This window comes from Panulirus ornatus, chromosome 12 (genome assembly GCF_036320965.1).
Source record: "Panulirus ornatus isolate Po-2019 chromosome 12, ASM3632096v1, whole genome shotgun sequence".
In the NCBI taxonomy this organism is placed as follows: Eukaryota; Metazoa; Arthropoda; class Malacostraca; order Decapoda; family Palinuridae; genus Panulirus; species Panulirus ornatus.
In genome coordinates this window covers 60,773,873-60,797,899 of record NC_092235.1, presented here as the reverse complement: position 1 = coordinate 60,797,899, position 24,027 = coordinate 60,773,873, and the positions used below count along the sequence as shown (strand labels likewise).

General features: G+C 47.3%; 1 protein-coding gene and 1 non-coding gene across 4 annotated transcripts in view; both read right to left on the bottom strand.

The window, feature by feature from the left end:
- Nucleotides 1–24,027, bottom strand: part of LOC139751752 (uncharacterized) — a 397,676-nt gene that overhangs the window by 52,854 nt on the left and 320,795 nt on the right. The window lies entirely within an intron of this gene.
- TRNAE-UUC (transfer RNA glutamic acid (anticodon UUC)) lies at nt 10,306–10,377 on the bottom strand. The gene has a single exon. It is a non-coding gene; the product is annotated as a tRNA-Glu (tRNA).

Here is a 24,027-nt window from a genome sequence, read left to right as displayed (position 1 = left end):
ACGCCTCACTATCACCTCTAAATCACACAACCTCATCATCAGACCCATAAATACAATCACACCACAACACATCTGCATCACTATACCACTGCATCCCCACACGATCGCATCAAGTCAACTCGTATATCACCAAACTATAAATTCACCTTCAAAAAAAACACTACCACATCACTGCCAACATGCTACTTTACTCCTGCACCGCTAAATCACCACACTGCACCACTGCCACACTACACTGACACACCAGTTCTTCATCAAACCACCAGCCACCACATCTCTCTACTACCCACCCTATTAAACACAATGCCCCAACACCACCATCACCACACTTTGATTCATCCTCACCATCACGCTACACTGCCGTTCCCACCACCGCACTCCAATCTCTGCCATCCTCCCGCACTTAATCAATCAAAACCATTCTTCTTAAATTCGTAAAATTAGTTTTGGGCGAGAGGGGGGAGGGGGGAGGGGAGAGATCTCGGCCCCATTACTGCCGTGATTTATTGCCGGGGGGGGGGGGGAGGGAGGGGTGACAGCGTTGCCACGTCTAATGTTTACACTAGGTGGGGAGATGACAGGGTTGCCACGTCTAATGTTTACACTAGGTGGGGAGATGACAGGGTTGCCACGTCTGATGTTTACACTGGTGAGGATAGGACACGTCTGACCACGAGTGATGTTTACAACAAGGGGACAGCGATGCTACTTCTGATGTTTACAATGTTTAGGGAGATAAGATGTTAGCGAAGAAGGGTCTATGTTTGCTTCCACTAGAGGGAGAAGACGATCGGTGGATCATCCGCTTTTAATGTTTACATGCAAACACCAGTGCAACATTAATGTCTCTGTTGTTTGTATTGGATGAAGGGAATTTATTGCGTTGCCATATTCAGTGTTTATGATGGGTGAAGGGGAACTGCATGACGTATCCAATGTTTATGATGGGTTGAAAGGGAGACTGCGTTGCCACATCCAATGATAATGACGGGTGAGGGGAGACTGCGTTGCCACATCCAATGATCATGGCGGGTGAGGGGAGACTGCGTTGCCACACCCAATGATAATGACGGATGAGGGGAGACTGCGATGCCACATCCAGTATCATGACGGATGAGGGGAGACTGCGTTGCCACATCCAGTGATCATGACGGATGAGGGGAGACTGCGATGCCACATCCAATGATCATGGCGGGTGAGGGGAGACTGCGTTGCCACATCATGATCATGACGGATGAGAGGAGACTGCGTTGCCACATCCAATTATCATGACGGATGAGGGGAGACTGCGTTGCCACATCATGATAATGACGGGTGAGGGGAGACTACTTTGCCACATCTCTATAATCATTGCCACATCCAATGATCATGACGGGTGAGGGGAGACTGCGTTGCCACATCCAATGATCATGACAGATGAGGGACGACTGCGTTGTCACATCCAATGATCATGACAGATGAGGGGAGACTGCGTTGCCACATCATGATAATGACGGGTGAGGGGAGACTGCGTTGCCACATCCAATGATCATGACGGATGAGGGAAGACTGCGTTGCCACATCCAATGATCATGACGGGTGAGGGGAGACTGCGATGCCACATCCAATGATAATGACGGGTGAGGGGAGACTGCGTTGCCACATCATAATCATGACGGATGAGGGGAGACTGCGATGCCACATCCAATGATCATGGCGGGTGAGGGGAGACTGCGATGCCACATCATGATCATGACGGATGAGGGGAGACTGCGTTGCTACATCCAGTGATCATGACGGATGAGGGGAGACTGCGTTGCCACATCCAGTGATCATGATGGATGAGGGGAGACTGCGTTGCCACATCCAATGATAATGGCGGATGAGGGGAGACTGCGTTGCTACATCCTGTGATCATGGCGGGTGAGGGGAGACTGCGTTGCCACATCCAATGATCATGACGGATGAGGGGAGACTGCGTGCCACATCCAATGATCACGACGGATGAGGGGAGACTGCGTTGCCACATCCAATGATAATGACGGATGAGGGAAGACTGCGTTGCCACATCATGATCATGACGGATGAGAGAAGACTGCGTTGCCACATCCAATGATAATGACGGGTGAGGGGAGACTACGTTGCCACATCTCTATAATCATTGCCACATCCAATGATCATGACGGGTGAGGGAAGACTGCGTTGCCACATCCAATGATAATGACGGGTGAGGGGAGACTGCGTTGCCACATCTCTATAATCATCTGCACAGGTGAGAGGAGGGGAGGATGAGGGGAGGATGAGGAGGTTAGAGACAACATCGTTGCCCAATATGCCATGATGTTCCCAAGCGGCGGTGTTTGTCACATCATCATCATAATGTTTATAGTGGTGAGGAGGGACGGCGCTGCCAGATCGTCATAATGTTTACCACGAGTGAGGAGAGAAAGAATGTTCACATATTAAGATGAAGCTGGGAGTCTGTCGTACATCATACAAGGGCGAGGAGGGGGGGAAAAATAGTTCTTATATACAGAATTTACAGAATGTGAGGAGAGAGAGAGAGAGAGAGGGGGTTGGGGCGAAGATAACATATGACGTCAAGAATGAGTAAATAGGGAGTGAGATGTTACATATATAAAGTCTACAATGGGTTGGGAGGAAATTGTCGGACATAAAGTTTACAATGAGTTATGAGGCAGAGTAGTGGTAGCTAACTGGTCGTGAGACAGGGAATGGTGGCTGGTGGTAACTGGTCGTGAGGCAGGAGATGGTGGCTGGTGGTAGTGAGGCAGGAAATGGTGGCTGGTGGTAACTGGTCGAAAGTTTGAGAGTGGCGAGCAGCATTAACTGTTGGTGAAACAGGGCAGAGTACTGTCGTATATGTTATACACACACACACACACACACACACACACACATATATATATATATATATATATATATATATATATATATATATATTTTTTTTTTTTTTTCTTTTTTTTTTCCTTGGTTCAGCCCACTGTCGTCACGTCGCTCCCCACACAACACATTAATCTAATTCGTTTCATCCAATACACGCCTCTAGATCCTCCTGAATATCCAGGTACCGATTTCCCATATTTTCCTTCACTCTTTCCTCTCATCTCCCTCATGGTCTTTCCTTTCCCACTCGCTCTCTCCTTTTCTGATACATGGATCCTCTTAGCCAGTTTTTCTTTGTTCATCCCTTCCTTCCACGCGCTCCTTAATTAATGTATCCTTTTTTTCTTTTTGCACCCTGTGATTCACTTCGGCCGCTGTGGTCCCACTCGCTGCCACGTCCACTCCCGTGTACCAGAGGCGCTCCATTTCCCACAAGTCGTCCTCATTTAAACTTAAACTCACACCATCATGTCCCCACCCAAATGCTGCAGTTCATTACCTTACATTTATTTGCATTTGCTCTCAAGTGTCTCCTTTCACACTCACCTTTTCATACTCTGTCACCGGCCTCTGGAAGTTCGAAGTTTTGGGTCTGATACCAAAACCGCGTCATCTGCAAACAGTCAGTGATTCGCTTTCCAGATAACCTCACTCCCAGGACACATTAGGTTCTACCATGGAAGAAGTTGAGAGCTAATGGGAATAAAGATAAGATAATGAGGTTTAGTAGTTGATCGAGACATGTTGGTTTGAATGAAGACAGCCTGGATAAAGTGGAGTTTTGTCGATTCCTGGAAGCGATCATAGCAGCTAAGCGAACCATGGAAGAGCTCAAATGAATCATCTTGGGACAGAGGGGGCAAAGGTACCGGGTGCACTGAAGAGTGTGCAGAAGGAAGTCAGAGTCTGGAAGGCATATATGGGTATGTTTAATGGTATATTAATTCCGGCGGTGTTATATGAGTACGAGTCTTTGGCCCTGAATGCAAAAGAATGGACACATGTGGACGTTGTTGGATATAGATGTTTGAGGGCAATATGTGGAGTAAGTAGAGTTGATCATGTAAGGAGTGATAAGGTAAGAGATGTGTGTGATGATAAGCAGAACATAGACATGCTGTGCTGAAATGCTTTGATATTATGGAGAGAATTAGCTACGAGAGACTGTCTATGAGAACATACACGTTTGAAATAGAGGGGGCAAGAGGGAGGGAAAGACTGAAAAGGATATGAAAGGATGGAATGGAAGAGGCTTTGAGCAGTCGTGGCCTGAACATTCAGGATGGTGAGAGGCGTGCATGGGATAGACCGAATTAGAGAGATGTGATATACAGGGAGAGACGTGCTGTTAATGGAGCGGCACTAAGGCATATGACATAATTAAGGGAAACTACGGAATAGTCCGTAGGGCTCGACTATGGCTAAAGGAACTCTGGTTTCAGTGCATCGTAACATGACAGCAAAAGAGTGAATGTGAACAAGTATATCATATATATGTATATATATACATATAAGAAATACTTGTGAGATCCCTCGCTACTAATCTACCACCATTATAGCTTCTCCTTCTCCCACATCTTTCCTCATTCCTTTCCTCTCCCCCAAGACCCTGCCATCCTCTCCCCTCCCTAAAACCACCCACCCACAACCTTCCTCCCCATCTCCCTTTACTCTCCCAACACTCGTCTCGGGCCGGGGACAACGACAACACTCTCGGAAGCAATTGGATCGGTAGGTACTGCTGGAGGGTGAGAGAGAGAGAGAGAGAGAGAGAGAGAGAGAGAGAGAGAGAGAGAGAGAGAGAGAGAGAGAGAGAGAGAGAGAGAGAGAGAGAGAAGAATGTGAGGGAGCTATCCGGAGGAACGATGAGATAGAAGGATGAACACTTGGGTTGGTGTGTGGGCTTGACTGTCACACTCAAGGATTCGAACCCACGCGGGTCTGATCTCGGGCTGGCCCGTGCTGACGCATGGTCAGTAACGCTGACCACTAGAGCACGGAGACTCGCATACAATCCTCTGTTACAGACAGGATGTATGTATGTGTGTGTGTGTGTGTGTGTGTGTGTGTGTGTGTGTGTGTGTAAATGTATATTTACATGCATATATGTATACAGTGATCAATTACCATGTTCGATGGGGGGGGGGGTCAACAATGTAGACTTCGTCAGTAATGGCCAAAGTGTTGGAACACGACGCAGGGAGTGTGGGGGGGGGGGGGTGTTTGTCTCGTTTGTCTTCAAAACTTCTCTTTACCTTCTGAAAACTTTTGGCATGATTTAGGTCGCCCTATCTCTCACAGCATGGACTGCTCCGCAGAGTTCAATGGCTCCTCATTATTACACTTCCAAACATTTGGTAGAAGCTACAGTCTCTCAGGAGGCAATGCTCAGAGCACCTGCAACCTCGATTTCACTCTCATAATGTCACTGCAAACATCATGATGTCTCAAAATGTCACTGCAACATCTTGATGTCTCAAAATGTCACTGCAACATCTTGATGTCTCAAAATGTCACTGCAACATCTTGATGTCTCAAAATGTCACTGCAACATCATGATGTCTCTATATGTCACTGCAAACATCATGATGTGTCAAAATGTCACTGCAACATCGATTTCACTCTGAAAATGTCACTGCAACATCATGATGTCTCAAAATGTCACTGCAACATCCATTTCACAAAATGTCACTGCAGCATCATGATGTCTCAAAATGTCACTGCAACATCGTGATGTCTCTAAATGTCACTGCAACATCGTGATGTCTCAAAATGTCACTGCAACATCATGATGTCTCAAAATGTCACTGCAACATCGTGATGTCTCTAAATGTCACTGCAACATCGTGATGTCTCAAAATGTCACTGCAACTTCATGATGTCTCAAAATGTCACTGCAACATCGTGATGTCTCAAAATGTCACTGCAACATCATGATATCTCAAAATGCCACTGCAACATCATGATGTCTCTAAATACACTTAGACAAGGCGTTGCTCTCGTAGCGTGAGTGACGGAGACGTGGAGGTCAGCCACATAGGAGGGAAAGAAGCAATGATATCACACCTGGAGGTGTACAGGATGAAGGAGGGTGGTAGTGTTGCCAGATTATCCCACGTAAACAAAGTGAGGGGGGAGGGAGGCGCGGTGTTGCCAAATGACTATCACAACCAAAGCGGTTGTAGGAGAGAACAATATTACCAGATCATTATAGCCTGTGGGAGGAGGGGGAAACGAGGTGGGTTGTGAGGATACTACAGATCTCTACCATTCCTCAACCTCATGTCCTTTTTTTCCCCTCTCTCTCTCTCTCTCTCTCTCTCTCTCTCTCTCTCTCTCTCTCTCTCTCTCTCTCTCGAGGAAAACGAGATGGGTTGTGAGGATACTAGAAATCTCTACCATACCTCAACCTCTTGTCATTTTTTTTCTCTCTCTCTCCGATACGTAACAAACCACAGTGCGTGTCCTTACTACCATTCCAATCACTGAATCAACTTCCCTTGTTTCTCCTACAGTGGAGTTGGCAACGTTGCAGCATTCTGTTGTGAGCACTGATGCCTCATTCTCCAGTTTCACCTGAGGTGCGAGGATGAGCCCCAGGTGTGTTCAGAGATGGGAATGCGACCTGTGAGGATTATGAAATGAGGTGGGAGGCTGAGAGTGAGCCGTGAGTCAGCTGAGAGAAATAGCTGTGAGGTAAAGGTCAGAGAAGACTAAGTTCTGAGAGAGTGGGTTAAGCCTTTTTTTTTTTTGTATACATATCTAAGCTGAGACCGCAAGCTTAGCGTGAGTAGTGAGGCTAAGATGATAAGACCAGATTATCAGCTGGGATCAACAAGCAGAATGGAAGCTTCAAACTCAAGCTGAGATGAATGAATTAGTGTGTGTGTGTGTGTGTGTGTGTGTGTGTGTGTGTGTGTGTAAGAGTCGATGGGCTAGGATTACATGGCACGATTACATCGAACAACAAAATGAATTCATCATTTGATATCAGGCGACGGAAAGAAAGCGATAATTATAAAAGAATCTTTCTTTTTTTTTTAAAAAAAATAAAGATTCGTTTATCACAATGATGTTCCAAATCGGAGCTTCATTTCAGAGTCCCGGTTTCCAATTTCATCCCAGAGGCTTACTATAGGATATATAAGGCTTGATGGAACACCAATTCAAAAAACAAAATATCTTCTATTGTATGATTTTACCAGTCAGGAGATCTAAATATATAAGTATACCAAAGTACTTATCTAAATATATAAGTATACCAAAGTACTTAAAAGTAGGTAGCACAGAGGCAGTATCAAGGAATAGAATATACATTTCATTCTAAGCAGCCAAGAATAAATATTAGTCCCGACATTTTATGTTAGGCTGAGGAGCTCGGTTAACAACAGATGCGTTGTAGCTTGTAGCCAAAGGTTCCAGGAAGGATGAGAAGTCATGATACAGCCGACCTGTCGGCAACCGCGAACACCACAACACGATGATGATAGACTGCTTGATGGCGCCACATCCATCCAGACGTGTGTGTGTGTGTGTGTGTGGGTCGCTTAGGTGAGGGTGTGTGTGTGTGTGTGGGTGGATGGCTCAGGTGAGGGGTGTGTGCGTGTGGGTCAGGTAAGGTGTGTGTGTGTGGGTGTGGCTCAGGTGAGGGTTGTGTGTGGGTGGCTCAGGTGAAGGGTGTGTTTGGGAGGCTCAGGTGAGGGGTGTGTGTGTGCGTGTGGCTCAGGTAAGGGTGTGTGTGTGTGGGTGTGGCTTAGGTGAAGGGTGTGTTTGGGTGGCTCAGGTGAAGGGTGTGTTTGGGTGGCTCACGTGAGGGATGTGTGTGAGTGGCTCAGGTGAGAGGTGTGTGGGTGTGACTCAGGTAAGGGGTGTGTGTGGGTGTGGCTCAGGTGAGGGATGTCTGTGGGTGGCTCAGGTTAGGGGTGTGTTTGGGTGGCTCAAGTGAGGGGTGTGTTTGGGTGGCTCCGGTGAGGGGTGTGTTTGGGTGGCTCAAGTGAGGGGTGTGTTTGGGTGGCTCAGGTGAAGGGTGTGTGTGTGGGGGTGGCTCAGGTGAGGGGTGTGTGTGGGTGGCTCAGGTGAAGGGTGTGTGTGTGTGTGTGGGTGGCTCAGGTGAAGGGGATGTGTGGGTGGCTAAGGTGAAGGGTGTGTGTGTGTGGATGGCTCAGGTGAAGGGGATGTGTGGGTGGCTAAGGTGAAGGGTGTGTGTGTGGGGGTGGCTCAGGTGAGGGGTGTGTGTGGATGGCTCAGGTGAAGGGTGTGTGTGTGTGTGTGTATGGGTGGCTCAGGTGAAGGGGGTGTGTGGGTGGCTCAGGTGAAGGGTGTGTGTGTGTTGGTGGCCTAGGTGAGGGTGTATGTGTGATCCGGGCGAGGGGTGTGTTTAGTGGCCCAGATGAAACAGGATGGCTAGGTGTGAGTAGCAAGTGTAGCCTGGGTTGTGAGTCGTGGGTGTAGCCTGGGCTGTGAGTCGTGGGTGTAGCCTGGGTTGTGAGTCGTGGGTGTAGCCTGGGTTGTGAGTCGTGGATGTAGCCTGGGCTGTGAGTCGTGGGTGTAGCCTGGGCTGTGAGTCGTGGATGTAGCCTGGGCTGTGAGTCGTGGGTGTAGCCTGGGTTGTGAGTCGTGGATGTAGCCTGGGCTGTGAGTCGTGGATGTAGCCTGGGCTGTGAGTCGTGGGTGTAGCCTGGGCTGTGAGTCGTGGGTGTAGCCTGGGCTGTGAGTCGTGGGTGTAGCCTGGGCTGTGAGTCGTGGGTGTAGCCTGGGCTGTGAGTCGTGGGTGTAGCCTGGGTTGTGAGTCGTGGGTGTAGCCTGGGCTGTGAGTCGTGGGTGTAGCCTGGGCTGTGAGTCGTGGATGTAGCCTGGGCTGTGGGTCGTGGGTGTAGCCTGGGCTGTGAGTCGTGGATGTAGCCTGGGCTGTGAGTCGTGGGTGTAGCCTGGGCTGTGAGTCGTGGATGTAGCCTGGGCTGTGAGTCGTGGGTGTAGCCTGGGCTGTGAGTCGTGGGTGTAGCCTGGGCTGTGAGTCGTGGGTGTAGCCTGGGCTGTGAGTCGTGGATGTAGCCTGGGCTGTGAGTCGTGGGTGTAGCCTGGGCTGTGAGTCGTGGATGTAGCCTGGGCTGTGAGTCGTGGGTGTAGCCTGGGCTGTGAGTCGTGGGTGTAGCCTGGGCTGTGAGTCGTGGGTGTAGCCTGGGCTGTGAGTCGTGGATGTAGCCTGGGCTGTGAGTCGTGGGTGTAGCCTGGGCTGTGAGTCGTGGGTGTAGCCTGGGCTGTGAGTCGTGGGTGTAGCCTGGGTTGTGAGTCGTGGGTGTAGCCTGGGCTGTGAGTCGTGGGTGTAGCCTGGGCTGTGAGTCGTGGGTGTAGCCTGGGCTGTGAGTCGTGGGTGTAGCCTGGGCTGTGAGTCGTGGGTGTAGCCTGGGCTGTGAGTCGTGGGTGTAGCCTGGGCTGTGAGTCGTGGGTGTAGCCTGGGCTGTGAGTCGTGGGTGTAGCCTTGGCTGTGAGTCGTGGGTGTAGCCTGGGCTGTGAGTCGTGGGTGTAGCCTGGGCTGTGAGTCGTGGGTGTAGCCTGGGCTGTGAGTCAAGCTCCTCATCAAATTCTAAGAACATGTGAGGCAATGAGGCAAGACATGAGGCGCCCTCTCGTCTGCTTTCTTTTTTTCTTTATATACTTCTAGGGACAATAAGTCTTAACGTATACTTACCATAATAATCACTGGTGTTTTCTACCGTGGGACTGTATCTATTCAGTACTCTTATCATACATAACAATCATCCTATCATCCTCATAACAATGATTATATATATACAACAGTATTTACAACTCCATAAACAATCTGGGTGGGTATAAACTTCAATTTTCTACAACAGGAAATTATTTAGTGATTATTTCTATGAAAAAATATGGCTTCGTATGACAAGCTGATATATTTCCCTGAATAAAAAAGAGGGAATTATGTGTACATGTGTGTGTGTGTGTGTGTGTGTACATGTGTGCTTGTGTGTGTGTGTGTGTGTGTGTGTGGTGTGTAATGTGGTGTATGTGTGCATATATGTGTGTGTGTGCATGTATATATGTGTGTGTATGTATGTATATATGTGTGTGCACATGTGTGTGTGTGTGTGTGTGTGTGCGTATGTGAGTGTGTATGTGTGTGTGTGTGTGTGTGTATGTATGTGTGTGTGCGTATATGAGTGTGTATGTGTGTGTGTGTGCGTATATGACTGTGTATGTGTGTGTGTGTGTGTGCGTGTACAGGTGTGTGCGTGTTAAGGAAAGGGACTTTCTCCGCACACGAGGCGCCATCTCTTAATTGTCTGACCTGAGCGGGCATCGATCCCACGACCTTGAGGTTCAGAGGGAGAGACACACACACACACACACACAACCTACTACGCCATCGAGGTTTGGAATGAAACAGCACACAAAAACATGTTCCCATGCCGGGAATCGAACCCGGGCCTCCTGGGTGAAAGCCAGGTATCCTAGCCACTAGACCACATGGGATCTGACTCTCAAGCCAGATCATATGAGAGCGGACACTCGAGGGTCCACAACTCAGCTTCTTGGGAGTCTATATTGTATAGAGACCTTCGAACATCGCTGGACTATATCATATAGAGACCTTGGAACATCGCTGGACTCTATCAGTGGCTTCGATATTCATATACAGTCCAGCTGTGGTGTCGACGTGGAATCCAGTGGCGTTTGACTCCCTCTATGCCATGGTGTGTGTGTGTGTGTGTGTGTGTGTGTGTGTGTGTGTGTGTGTGTGTGTACATAGAGTGAATAACTGAACAAGGGTTTAATGGAATAACGGTTTAATGGATGTAGGCAGCTAGCTGTCTGGTTGAAAATATGCAGGTGAGATATTATAGATGTTACCGAATTAGGACGTCATGTTAGTTATTGATTGGTTAACTATTCACACAAGAGATGAGGATTAGGGTGAGGTGTGTGTGTGTGTGTGTGTGTGTGTGTGTGTGTGTGTGTGTGTGTGTGTGTGTGTGTGTGATTAGTAATGACCTAATTGTGCTGTTCGGGGAGGGAGTTTTACACTCGCGGGTCCACATCTCTTGAGCATTCTTCACTATCATACATTTTCTGAAGTCTGTGTGTGCTTTTTGCATGTGTGTGTGTGTGTGTGTGTGTGTGTGTGTGTGCTTAAAGACGGAGAGGCTAAAGTAAACATCAGTCTACAATGAGTCATTACTCAATGAAGAATAACCAAATTCCAGTAACGTTCACGAAAAGAAAAAAAAAAAAAAAGATATACAAATCAACAAACAGGGTTTTCTTGGAGAAGCTGTTTATCTTGCATGGATCAAAGTTCCAGGGAAAGAATCCACATACCCATTGTATACATTGCAGTTCACATCGCCCGGTCAAGTCTGGCCACCAGGTTGCAAAGAGCTAATGGAGAAGGTGTGGAGGAGGGTAAAAGAAACTGTGGCATCAGAATTAAGAGAGCTGAGTTACAGGGAGAGGTTAGAGGTCTTTTATTACTTGTCCACCGTGAAGGAGAGAAGAGTAAGAGGTGATCTGATCACAACTTTTTAAGTTTTTCAGACCAGTTTAAGTGACGAAAATCTGTACATGGAAGCACAGAGGAGCCTAAGAAGGCTGTGCTTATGAGGAAAACCTGCCAAAATGCAGGGCTAGCGAGTAGCGCTCACCGCAAGGGGGAATACAGAGGCGAAAAGAACGAGTCGTGTGAGTTACGCGTTGTCATCTGTAAAGTAACGAGGAGGAAGGCGACTGCCCGTGTCTTAGTGTGGCAGAAAAAGAAGAGACATCTATCTACGCCAAAGGAGTGGCGCCTGATAGCCACTGAAGTTTTGGCTCATTGACTGCGCAGACGTCACTCAACCTTCCTCCGATACCCTGGCAAGGTAAGGACCGGTGATATATATATATATATATATATATATATATATATATATATATATATATATATATATATATATATATATATATATATATAGATAGAGAGAGAGAGAGAGAGAGAGAGAGAGAGAGAGAGAGAGAGAGAGAGAGATCACCGCTCTCAAATTCAGTCCGCATTACATAGTAATATTTTTCCTGTCATCACCAAGGGAGCGCCATGCAATTGTGCCCATCTCCCCACCTCACCCCAGCCAGCCAGCCCTCACCCTCCCACCCGGACGAAAATAAAAAAAAGAAACAACAATATTCGGCAGCAGTTGGTCAGAATTTCAGGTTTTGTCCCATAAATTCATGAAAACAATGCATTATGTGGCCGGCAGGCGGCAGTCATGTCCATGTCCCTGTGTGTCTGTGTGTGTGTGTGTGTGTGTGTGTGGTTGGGAGGGAGGGGGAGAGTGGTTCGGGGTAAGGGGTGGTTGGAGGTAAGTGGGGTAGAAGGCAAAGGGGGGTAGGAAAACGGTATGGGATCGGTGGGTGGAGGAGGGTGTGTGGAAGAGGGATGGGGAGTGAGGGAGAAGGTGGTGTGGGTGGTGGCGGTGAGGGCAAATGCTGTGTTGGAACATATTAGCGTCCCACGTATTTGCGGGGGATGGTTTTCATTTGCCATCACTTACTTTTCTCCCCTATATAGTCTGCAGTCCCACCAGAGTAATTCGTCATTGAAACAGATGTGTTGTTTCATGGATTTTTCCCACGCGTGGGCCTCGCTCTACTCCAGCTTGGTGTGTGCCTACGAGAGAAGACCCTTCTCACATTGGAGCAACGAAATCACGAAAACTTATCACAACTCCTTGAAATGATTGGATGACGAATCTATATCAGATAGACGTTGGGTGAGGAAGAAAACTGAAATCCAATTAGGAAATGTATTCATTGTCATGCGATGACTTCGTTCTAATTACATACGAACCTGATGCGTGTGATACTCGGTGAATATCCTGAGGCTCAGGATATTCACCGGAAGGGTTAGGTCAAGGGTCATTTAGTGACACGGCTCACAAGCACAGAGAGTCCGCTCCAACCGGGTACATGTCTGTATTCCCGTAAATAATTTTCATCTTCGCTTCTTTGTATCTAAAATGGATTAATTGATCTGGACCCCCTCACACCCTACACATTCTCTCGCTGTCGTGTGTAATGCGCTGAAATCACAGCTCCCTATCCACATCCAGGCCCTACAGATCTTTCCATGGTTTACCCTGGACGCTTCACATGCCCTGGTTCCGTCTCCAGTACAGCACGTCGACCCCTGTATACCATATCGTTTCCAATTCATTCAGTAGTTCATTCACAGAGCTACTCTTCCTTTATCCACCTTTAACCAGATGATCAAAGATCTTCATTCTCCCATCTTAAAAGGCTTTCCTAGACACCGATATTCAAGAAGGACATCTTTCTTGGAAGACCTGCCGTTAAACAGATCTACTTTCTCACACAGACATTTCTAGCAACATCAAGGTCAGGGGAGAGTACACACGGAGGCATATGGAGGGATCTTGATACCAGAGGGTACGAGTGTCCGTCTGTTGTACCCCAGTGATGTCTCCCATGACCTAGTAACGTGATACATGATGCGCGTCCTTCCTCCTCTCTGTTCTTGCAGGATTCATCAGCTTTCTCCCCCTCCCATACACGTCCAACCCTCTCTCAGATTGGTATACCATTATTCTGTTATTCCACCTCACTTTCGAGTCTTCTCGTTCCTGATTCACGTACCTTCGTTCTGTCATCCTTTCCCAACTCCTCCCTACCCATAAACTTCAAACACTGCAGGTCTCTGGTCGTCATCTGTTAAACTATCTACGTTCTATTCTAAATCTTAACAAAATCCTTATCTTCTACCCTTCATCCTATCTCTCCATTTCCCAACCGGGTCTTCCTCAATGCCCTCCCTCTCCCCCAACCAAAAGAGGCATTAAACAATCAGACATAGAACACATCTCTGTCACTCCTCATCTCCAGCCCTAGACAACATGGTCATTCTTCCGTCAGTCCTGACATATATCTTGTCAGTGCGCCAACCCTTCCCTGCTGTCTCTTGCATCTTCCCCCCAGTCTCCATCAATTCTTTAACACATTCCAGGGAGCATCCCTGTCAACCCCATCACGAGTTTTTTTTTTTTCAGGGTTTTATGAATGGTGTATAGACGTGTTTATTTATCCAATTTTGTCTTCAAAGTTGCTCTTACATGAAATCATGTGGCTCATAGTACCACGCCCCTCTGTGAGTAAAACCTCGTTAATCATTCATCATCCCACTTAGCCATATCATACCTCTACTCTAGCGTTTACTATGCTAATCCTAGTACACGTAATATATTCATTTAATCCCCCTTTGACCCTGTGAAATGGTACAGTCACTACCATATCCAAACCAATTCTTTGACAGCTCCCTTTCTTGTCAAACTTCCCTTCTAACACACGCTGTGTGTTTTCGTAAATAATTTTCCTTCTCGTCTGCTTCTAACACACGCTGTGTGTTTTCGTTTGAAATACTTCTTTTTCTGAAGGTTTGTATCGGTAACTAAATCGTATTCCCTCGGGTCCATTGTGGATATCATAGTTTACTTTACTTCCCTAACATTCGGTCATTTTTCATGGTAACTTTTTTTTCTTTTCATCTGCACACTTTGTTCTGGATCTGAGACCCTTCCTATCATTCCCATCTCTTATGTCTTTCTACCAGTCTTAACCATCTCCTCTCACCCTTTCGATGCATCTCCAATACTTTATTTACAACGCTTTCCCTCCAAAGCCTCATTCTTTTTTATCTCACTATAACTTACGCTCATTTTTTTTTTATTTGTTTTTAGGTTTTATATGATCCTATTCGTTATATCCTGCGATGTTCATTCGTACTTTACCTGTTACAATAACACATAACACTCATCTTGCCTCTCTGTGATTATCTCCTCATTCCCTCACCTCATCATGACGATCCCCCTCATCTTTTTTAAACCCCTCACAACACCCCTGAAGTAGTATTCACATTGCTTTCAATCTTGTCTTTTTCCTCTAAATCAAATTTTTTTTTTTTTTGGATTCCCTTCGTATTCCAAGTTAACACGTTTGTGTAAGTTGTGGGTGGATCGAATCCACTTTTTGGTACAGTGTTTGTATTCTTCTCTCCCTATAATTCATGTCTTTATCACGAGTTACTGTGAATGTTTTCTCGGTTTATGTGTGACACAGAGGTACTTCTCATATACTTAAGTAATGGTGCCTGCATTCCATTCACCGGGGTTGAATTCAAGTTACTTCACCTCTACTCACAAAACTTCTGACACCTCTACTCACAAAACTTCTGACACCTCTACTCACAAAACTTCTGACTCCTCTACTCATAAAACTTCTGACACCTCTACTCACAAAACTTCTGACACCTCTACTCACAAAACTTCTGACACCTCTACTCACAAAACTTCTGACTCCTCTACTCATAAAACTTCTGACACCTCTACTCACAAAACTTCTGACTCCTCTACTCACAAAACTTCTGACTCCTCTACTCACAAAACTTCTGACTCCTCCACTCACAAAACTCCTGAATCCTTTACTCACAAAACTTCTGACTCCTCTACTCACAAAACTTCTGACACCTCTACTCACAAACTTCTGACACCTCTACTCACAAACCTTCTTCCACGCTAACCACTAGAGCCCAATACGTACTGACTCTTAGAAGACACACAAAAAAATTATATGACAACGACTCAAACGATCTATCAATTTCTCATGAATGATAACAGTTTTTGAGAAGGACAATCAATCCAGAAAGCTTAACCAATTGGAAGAAATAATCTATGAAATCTCTGTTATTTTTTTCTCTGCCTCTTTTCCTTTCCTGTTTCATCGGAAGTAAAAACTCCCCGTTCGCTGATCATGCATTTTCTTCTTGTATACCTGAGGAGGGGAAGGCAGGACTCGTATTCATCCAAATGTCATCTGCAGGTGACAACCAACCCTGGCGTCTGACTGGTCGTCTCTGATTTCCATTTCGTGAAAAAGACTACGACGTAATGCCGAGGGAGACCTCAAGGAGGAGGATGGAGGACCTGAAGGAGAAGGAGGAGTTGGAGGAAGAGGAGGGAGGGAGGGTGGGAGGCATCTGTGTCAGTCGAGGACGCTGCCTGCGGAATTTTTTTGGAAGGTACGGGGGTATGATTTCCTCCCCACTCCTCCTTCTCCTCCTCCTCACCTCTTGTCCTGTTTCTCCTCCTCCTTCTCCTCCTCACCTCTTGCCCTGTTCCTCCTCCACCTCCTCTTTCTCCTCCTCCTCCTCCTTGTTGCTCATACTCCATCTTGCCTCTTCCTCATTCCTCTTCCTCCACTCCTCCTCTTGCTATCTTGCTGCTGCTGCTGCACCTCCTCCTCCTCCTTCTACTCATCCCCTCATTAGAAGTCTTATTATATTTACCACCAGAATGAGTATGGGCTCTCCTTAAGAGATTACGTTCGCCCAGTTTCCGACATTGATTACTTGGAAGATTTGTGTGCGTGTGTGTGTGTGTGTGTGTGTGAGAGAGAGAGAGAGAGAGAGAGAGAGAGAGAGAGAGAGAGAGAGAGAGAGAGAGAGAGAGAGAGAGAGAGAGAGAGAGAGAGATCACTGTTTATAGAGCCATCTTTCCCCTATGATGAGCAGTCAATAAACGTGAAACTGTCCCAGGGTTTTTTTTTTTTAGAATATTAATTACTGGGAAATGATCCGTCGTCTGATCTGGTATCTACGGAGCTGCAGGGATAACACGGATCCTCTCTCTGTTCTGTAACGTAAAGCTGGAATTCCTGTTCCTTCTTATCTCATGAGGGAAAAGACAGCTTCTGTTTACCGAACGACCATCAGTTGAACGGGGGCGTTAAAAGAAGTTACTTGATTCTGATTTGAAGGAGCATTACATACGTATTATATATATCAATGAATTGGTGGAACTTTTATGTCTTTCTTAGCACGAAATTTTTCAATCGTATCATTGTGTAAGAGCCAGTCCAAAGAGCTATTGAATATAAGCAGAACTAAACGCCACTACTAACATTAGAAATTGACAGCTGAGATCAGCAATAGCCAAGACCTGCAACAGACCAGACCTAGCAGCCAAGACCTGCAACAGGCCATACCCAACAGCCAAGACCTGCAACAGACCAGACCCAACATCCAAGACCAGCAACAGAAAGACCCAACAGCCTAGACCACCAACAGATCAGACCCACAGCTAAAACCAACCAACAACAGACCAGGCCAACAAGTAGGATCACCAGACCCAACAGATAAAAGACGAATAACAACCTAGACGACCAGTCAGAACCAGCAACAGCCCAGACCAACAGCAGGACTAACATTACCCACCCTCGTGATTGATGGCACGCTCAGGCGGGATTGTGGTCGGCGCATTTTAATATTGTGGTCCGCAGGCCGGCTTTAGGGAGGATTTCTGTGACGGGCGAAGGATTCCCCTGACGAGACGCTATCCTTTAGGCGGAGATAGGATCCCTATGATGAGGAAGGGATCCTTTTGACGGCGAGAGATTCCCACAAATGGTGAAGGGGGCGCACATAAAGGAGAAAGAATGCATCAAGGTGTGATATTGCTACATGGCTCTTGTGGCTGCCAGATGAGTGAGCGGCCAGCGTGTGTGACAGACGCGGCGGACTGCAAAGACACGGGCAACAGACACGGGCAACAGACACAGGTACAGGTGTTGTTGCCAACAGAGGTATCTGGTATACGTTGAGACACGAGAGATATCGGTACTATGGCGGTAGGTAGGTGGGCCATACAAAATAGTTATGACAGATGCGGGTAACAGGAACAAACAGACACACGGCCTGACAGATGCGTGTAACAGGAACAGACACACAAACAGACACACGGCCTCACCATACAAGAGTTCTGCAAGTGGCGACCACAAGACAATAGCAAGAAGCACTACTTTAGCAAATGCACAACTGTCGCTCTGAAAAATTAGACCCAACTTCCGCACACACAGACAGACAGACAGACATCATGGAAACTGATGCAGAAACTGCTGTAACATGCACGAACGTCGCAGCAACAAGAGCAAGCGCTGTGATGGCGAGAGGAAACAGGCACTGTAAGAGCAGTAATATTACAGTGCTCCAACAAAGGACGTGTGGAGCTTACAAACAGACGAAAACAAAAAACAAAAATCACTAAAACAATGGAACCAGTGATTTTAGTAATAGACCCAATTATCATTATCATTACTATCTTCATCATCGAAAATGATATTACTACTATTTTCATGAATGTTTTTGTGATGAAATGCTCGAGAACGGTATGTGGTATGAGGCAGAAAGCATGGGGAACAAAGGAGTTGGGGGGAAAGTGAGAAAGGCTTTAGGGTATCGGAGTTCAAACATTCAGGAGGACAAGAAGCGTCCATTGGAGAAAACAAAGTGGATGCAAGTGGTATATGAGGGGTCAATATGCTTGTCACTGAGTCGAACCGAAGCATATGAAGCGGTCAAGATAAACCATAGAATAGTCTTCGGGACTTGGCTGTGGATGACAGCTTGGGATTGATGTGTGCAAGTGAGGTCACTTTTCATTTACTCCTGATGCTGCTGCTCCGTTACTGCGGGAAAGGTACTTACGCTTATAAGATAATTATTAATGTAATTCATAATGGAATTTCATTACTACCATTGTTATCACCATCAGTATAAGTAATTTTATAGTTCCATTAATCTAGATTACTATATTGCCACTCTCACACCCCGTGAGGACTCACTGGCCTGCAGAAAGTGTTTGTTTTAAACTGCTGACGCAACACGCAAACACGCAATTTTTAGCTGAAATACATCAGAACACAGGAGTCAAGTCGTGCTGAATCTATAAAGGCTCGGCGTCGCTTTGGACGAGGTTGTATAAGCAACACGACCAAACATTATATGGTCGCACTGGGAAATAAATAGTTTTTCTACACATTTCTTCCCACTCAGACCCACGTCGGGATGGAAATGGACGAGTGCGAGATGATAAAAATGGATGGAGGGAAGGAAAGGGAATCACAGGAGGAAGAAACCAATAGGGAAAAGGATGGGTGAATGAGAGAGGATGGGGATAAGGTCAGCACGGAGAGGGGAAGCGGAGGAGGAAGAGGTTAATCCTCGAGAAGAGAGAGGGGGGAAAGTGCTTCTACACTGGGAGTGGTTCCGCTACAGATAAACCGAAGCCATTGCTAGCAGATCCGTGCTGTTTGTGGCCCCTGAGGCCCGGGTGTTTGTAGCCAAGGGCGAGATGCCTCTCCTCCTCCTCCTCCTCCTCCCAGGGTTGTCGGCTCTGTTTACTCGCACACAGATGGAGGGATCCGCCAACTTATATATTTACATGTCCTACCGACTTGCCTCGCAGAACGGGAGATGAGGGCTGCACTGGGAGAAAAGGCGGATCTTAGGGAGTGGATAAGGGTGGTGTTATTGAAGCAGAAAAAGAAGACGGAGGAGGAGGAGGAGGAGGAGGAGGAGGAGGAGGTCTAGGAGGTTGCCAAGCGCTCTGCGGAAACAAGAAAGTATGACTTCTTGCGTCTCGGGAATCAGGTGTTTATATCCGTTTTCCATTATCGTTTTCTTTTTTTTTAATCACCTTGGACGACCTCTGTCTTGTCACTCCCTCTCCCGTACAGTCTGTTTGAGTAGCCTCGTCACCAGATCCTGTTGATAACTTTGCCTTAAGTCGGATTTTATTGCGAACCGTCACTCACTTGTTTTTCCTAATCCGTTCTTGATTTCTTTTACCCATTATCCAGATGGTAAAATTCCTCGATTTATTGAGTGATCATTTCTCATAGATTCGCTATATACATATTCATAAATTCAGATCATCTGATGATGTAAGTCTGGACGAAAATATAAAACGTCCATTGCAGGAGGTAAAAATCGAAATAGATGAGGAAGGTGAATAGATAATGAAAGGAGAACTAATCCAAATATAGATAGTAAAAGCGAATTCTCCATCTATGTGTTCTTCACTTCACCAGAACAAGTCTATCAAGATCTCTCCAACTCTGATCATCGAAGTTTGGATAGATATCATCCTTGAAATTACTTCGATGGATATTGTTTTTGTCATCATCTGTGAGGAGGTGGTTGTCCTCTGTGTGTGTGTGTGTGTGTGTGTGTGTGTGTGTGTGTGGGGTAGGGGAGCTATAAGGTCATATTTATAGTAGTATATGTCAAGGGTGTCAGAACTCGGGGGGGAACCAATAAGCTGGAGATCATTTCTCGTGTGTTCATTACTGAGACAGACTCTGACAGACGACCCTCCTCCCTCCCTCCCTCCCCCAACCCTTTTTTTTTTTTGTGGCCTCTGTTGGCAGGATATACTCACACACTATCCTTTTCAAGTTTTGTCTATCCTCACGTCCCTTCCTCTCTCTCTCTCTCTCTCTCTCTCTCTCTCTCTCTCTCTCTCTCTCTCTCTCTCCACCTGCATTCTTCCTCCTCCTATCTCTCCCTCTCTCCTGACTCCTTCTCCTCCTCCTCCTCCTCCTCTGTCAAACACAGGATCAGACACTTGTGTTTTCTTTGATGTTGTCAATACCCGTCTAGTGCTGGGGCAGTGCTATTGACTGCCCACTAGCTAGAAACTTTTATAAAGTCGTTCTCTGTCACAAGACCAGAGAGAGAGAGAGAGAGGTAGAAGGAGGGAGGCGAACCTTTGTGATCCTGAGAGATTTCTTCCGCTTCTCTTTCTATTCTTTTACAGGGGACATCCTACTGTTTTCTGTACGAAGGTGCGCGTTCAAATGTCGTCCGTTTCCGTGTCGATCTCACGCACGCAGATACGGGGGAAATACTGTCAAAATTTGGTGTAATGTCGGTAGTGATGTGAACACTTGTTGGGGTACAAGAGAGAGAGAGAGAGAGAGAGAGAGAGAGAGAGAGAGAGAGAGAGAGAGAGAGAGAGAGAGAGAGAGAGCGCCAGGGGTAAGAAGAGCCTACAGTCGTGGCGAAGTCGTCTAGTCTGTCGTATTTTCCAGGAGTCGTGTTCTCTACAAGCAAGTGTCGTATTGTTCAAAGCTGGAGTGATTATCTTACTTTACGACTGCATTGTCGTGGTCGTGGTCGTGGTGGTCGTCTGTCATCGTCGTGGTAGTGGTGGTCGTCTGTCATCGTCGTGGTTGTGGTGGTCGTCTGTCATCGTCGTGGTAGTGGTGGTCGTCTGTCATCGTCGTGGTCGTGGTGGTCGTCAGTCATCGTCGTGGTCGTGGTGGTCGTCCGTCATCGTCGTGGTCGTGGTGGTCGTCAGTCATCGTCGTGGTCGTGGTGGTCGTCCGTCATCGTCGTGGTCGTGGTGGTCGTCTGTCATCGTCGTGGTAGTGGTGGTCGTCTGTCATCGTCGTGGTCGTGGTGGTCGTCAGTCATCGTCGTGGTCGTGTTGGTCGTTAGTCATCGTCGTGGTGGTCGTCAGTCATCGTCGTGGTGGTCGTCAGTCATCGTCGTGGTCGTGGTGGTCGTCAGTCATCGTCGTGGTCGTGGTGGTCGTCTGTCATCGTCGTGGTAGTGGTAGTCGTCAGTCATCGTCGTGGTCGTGGTGGTCGTCAGTCATCGTCGTGGTCGTGTTGGTCGTCAGTCGTCGTCGTGGTCGTGGTGGTCGTCAGTCATCGTCGTGGTCGTCGTCAGTCATCGTCGTGGTCGTGGTGGTCGTCAGTCATCGTCGTGGTCGTGTTGGTCGTCAGTCGTCGTCGTGGTCGTGGTGGTCGTCAGTCATCGTCGTGGTCGTGGTGGTCGTCAGTCATCGTCGTGGTGGTCGTCAGTCATCGTCGTGGTCGTGGTGGTCGTCAGTCATCGTCGTGGTCGTGGTGGTCGTCAGTCATCGTCGTGGTCGTGGTGGTCGTCAGTCATCGTCGTGGTCGTGGTGGTCGTCAGTCATCGTCGTGGTCGTGGTGGTCGTCAGTCATCGTCGTGGTCGTGGTGGTCGTCCGTCCTCGTCGTGGTCGTGGTGGTCGTCCGTCATCGTCGTGGTCGTGGTGGTCGTCCGTCATCGTAGTGGTCGTCCGTCATCGTCTGTCGTTTGTAAGAAGTTGGTTTCCGTTTTCTAACCTTTAGTTTTCAGTGACTGATTGTGATGAGATTTTAATCCTCACTCCATCACTACCTTCACTCCATCACCATCCTCACTCCATCACTACCTTCACTCCATCACTACCTTCACTCCATCACCATCCTCACTCCATCACTACCTTCACTCCATCACCATCCTCACTCCATCACTACCTTCACTCCATCACCATCCTCACTCCATCACTACCTTCACTCCATCACCATCCTGACTCCATCACTACCTTCACTCCATCATCATCCTCACTCCATCACTACCTTCACTCCATCACCATCCTCACTCCATCATCATCCTCACTCCATCATCATCCTCACTCCATCACTACCTTCACTCCATCACCATCCTCACTCCATCACTACCTTCACTCCATCATCATCCTCACTCCATCACTACCTTCACTCCATCACCATCCTCACTCCATCATCATCCTCACTCCATCATCATCCTCACTCCATCACTACCTTCACTCCATCACCATCCTCACTCCATCACTACCTTCACTCCATCATCATCCTCACTCCATCACTACCTTCACTCCATCATCATCCTCACTCGATCACTACCTTCACTCCATCACCATCCTCACTCCATCACTACCTTCACTCCATCATCATCCTCACTCCATCACTACCATCACTACCTTCACTCCATCATCATCCTCACTCCATCACTACCTTCACTCCATCACCATCCTCACTCCATCACTACCTTCACTCCATCATCATCCTCACTCCATCACTACCTTCACTCCATCACCATCCTCACTCCATCACTACCTTCACTCCATCATCATCCTCACTCCATCACTACCTTCACTCCATCATCATCCTCACTCGATCACTATCCTTCACTCCTTCATCATCCTGCACTCCATCACTATCCTTCACTCCATCACCATCCTCACTCCATCACTACCTTCACCTCCCATCACCAATCCTCACTCCATCACTACCTTCACTCCATACCATCTCCTCACTCGCATCACAATCCTTCACTCCATCGCCATCCTCACTCCATCACTACCATCACTCCTCATCATCCTGACTCCATCACTACCTTCACTCCAACCACCATCGCTCACTCCATGCACGACCTTCACTCCATCGCCATCCTCCCTTCATCCACTATCCTTCAATCCATCGCCATCCTACTCCATCAGCTAACCTTCACTCCATCACCATCCTCACTCCATCACTACCTTCTCTCCATCACCATCCTCACTTCATCACTATCCTTCAATCCATCGCCATCTTCACTCCATCACTATCCATCACTCCATCATCATACAATACTGACACAGAGCCAAATGATCAATCATAACACAGTCAATCGTGAAAGAAGAAGGCGGCCCAACTGTGCTTCCGTGAAAGAAGAAAAATATACATAGGAAAAGGAAATATATGGAGATGGTGAACTACCACTCGAAATTAAAAAAAAAGGAAAGAAAAACCATAAAAGCAGAATGGCGACGAGTAGAGCAATAACACATCGAATACTGATTCCTTGAGAGGGATGTCGTCATACATCTCGAAATGAGGAAAGGGGAACTAATCTCTTATTGAGTGGAGGCGAGACGAAGGGAATAAAGTCTCGCCCGATAGACGAGACAGGAGGGAGGGATGGGGCACCGACCCCAGGAGGAGAACGTCATCAAAGGTGAAGTAGGTGTCGCCAGGGTCAATATAAAGGTATCACAGCGGAAGTAATTGCTTTAGGCGCCTGAAAGAACCCATACGACCAGCTTAATTAACGACGTCAGAGATAATTAGCTCTATCTCTCTCTCACTCACTCCCCTCTCCTCATCTCTTTCTCTATCCCTTACCACCCCCCTCACCTCCCCTCCCATACTACTACTACTACTACTACAACTACCACTCCATTCTCTTTACTCACCTACCTTATTATCTCCCCCTTGCCTATCTCACAACCCTAGTGTCTCCCCAACCCACTATCTCAACCCACAACCAACCTCCCCGTGTCCATCCACAACCAACTTCCCCAGAGTTGGGTCGGATAGTCTGGTGTGTGGATGCCACCTAACCCACAACATCCATCGTCCCTCCAAGACTATATCCCTCACTCGTTGTCTTATCCTTCTCCTTCCCCCAACACCCATCTTAACCCCCA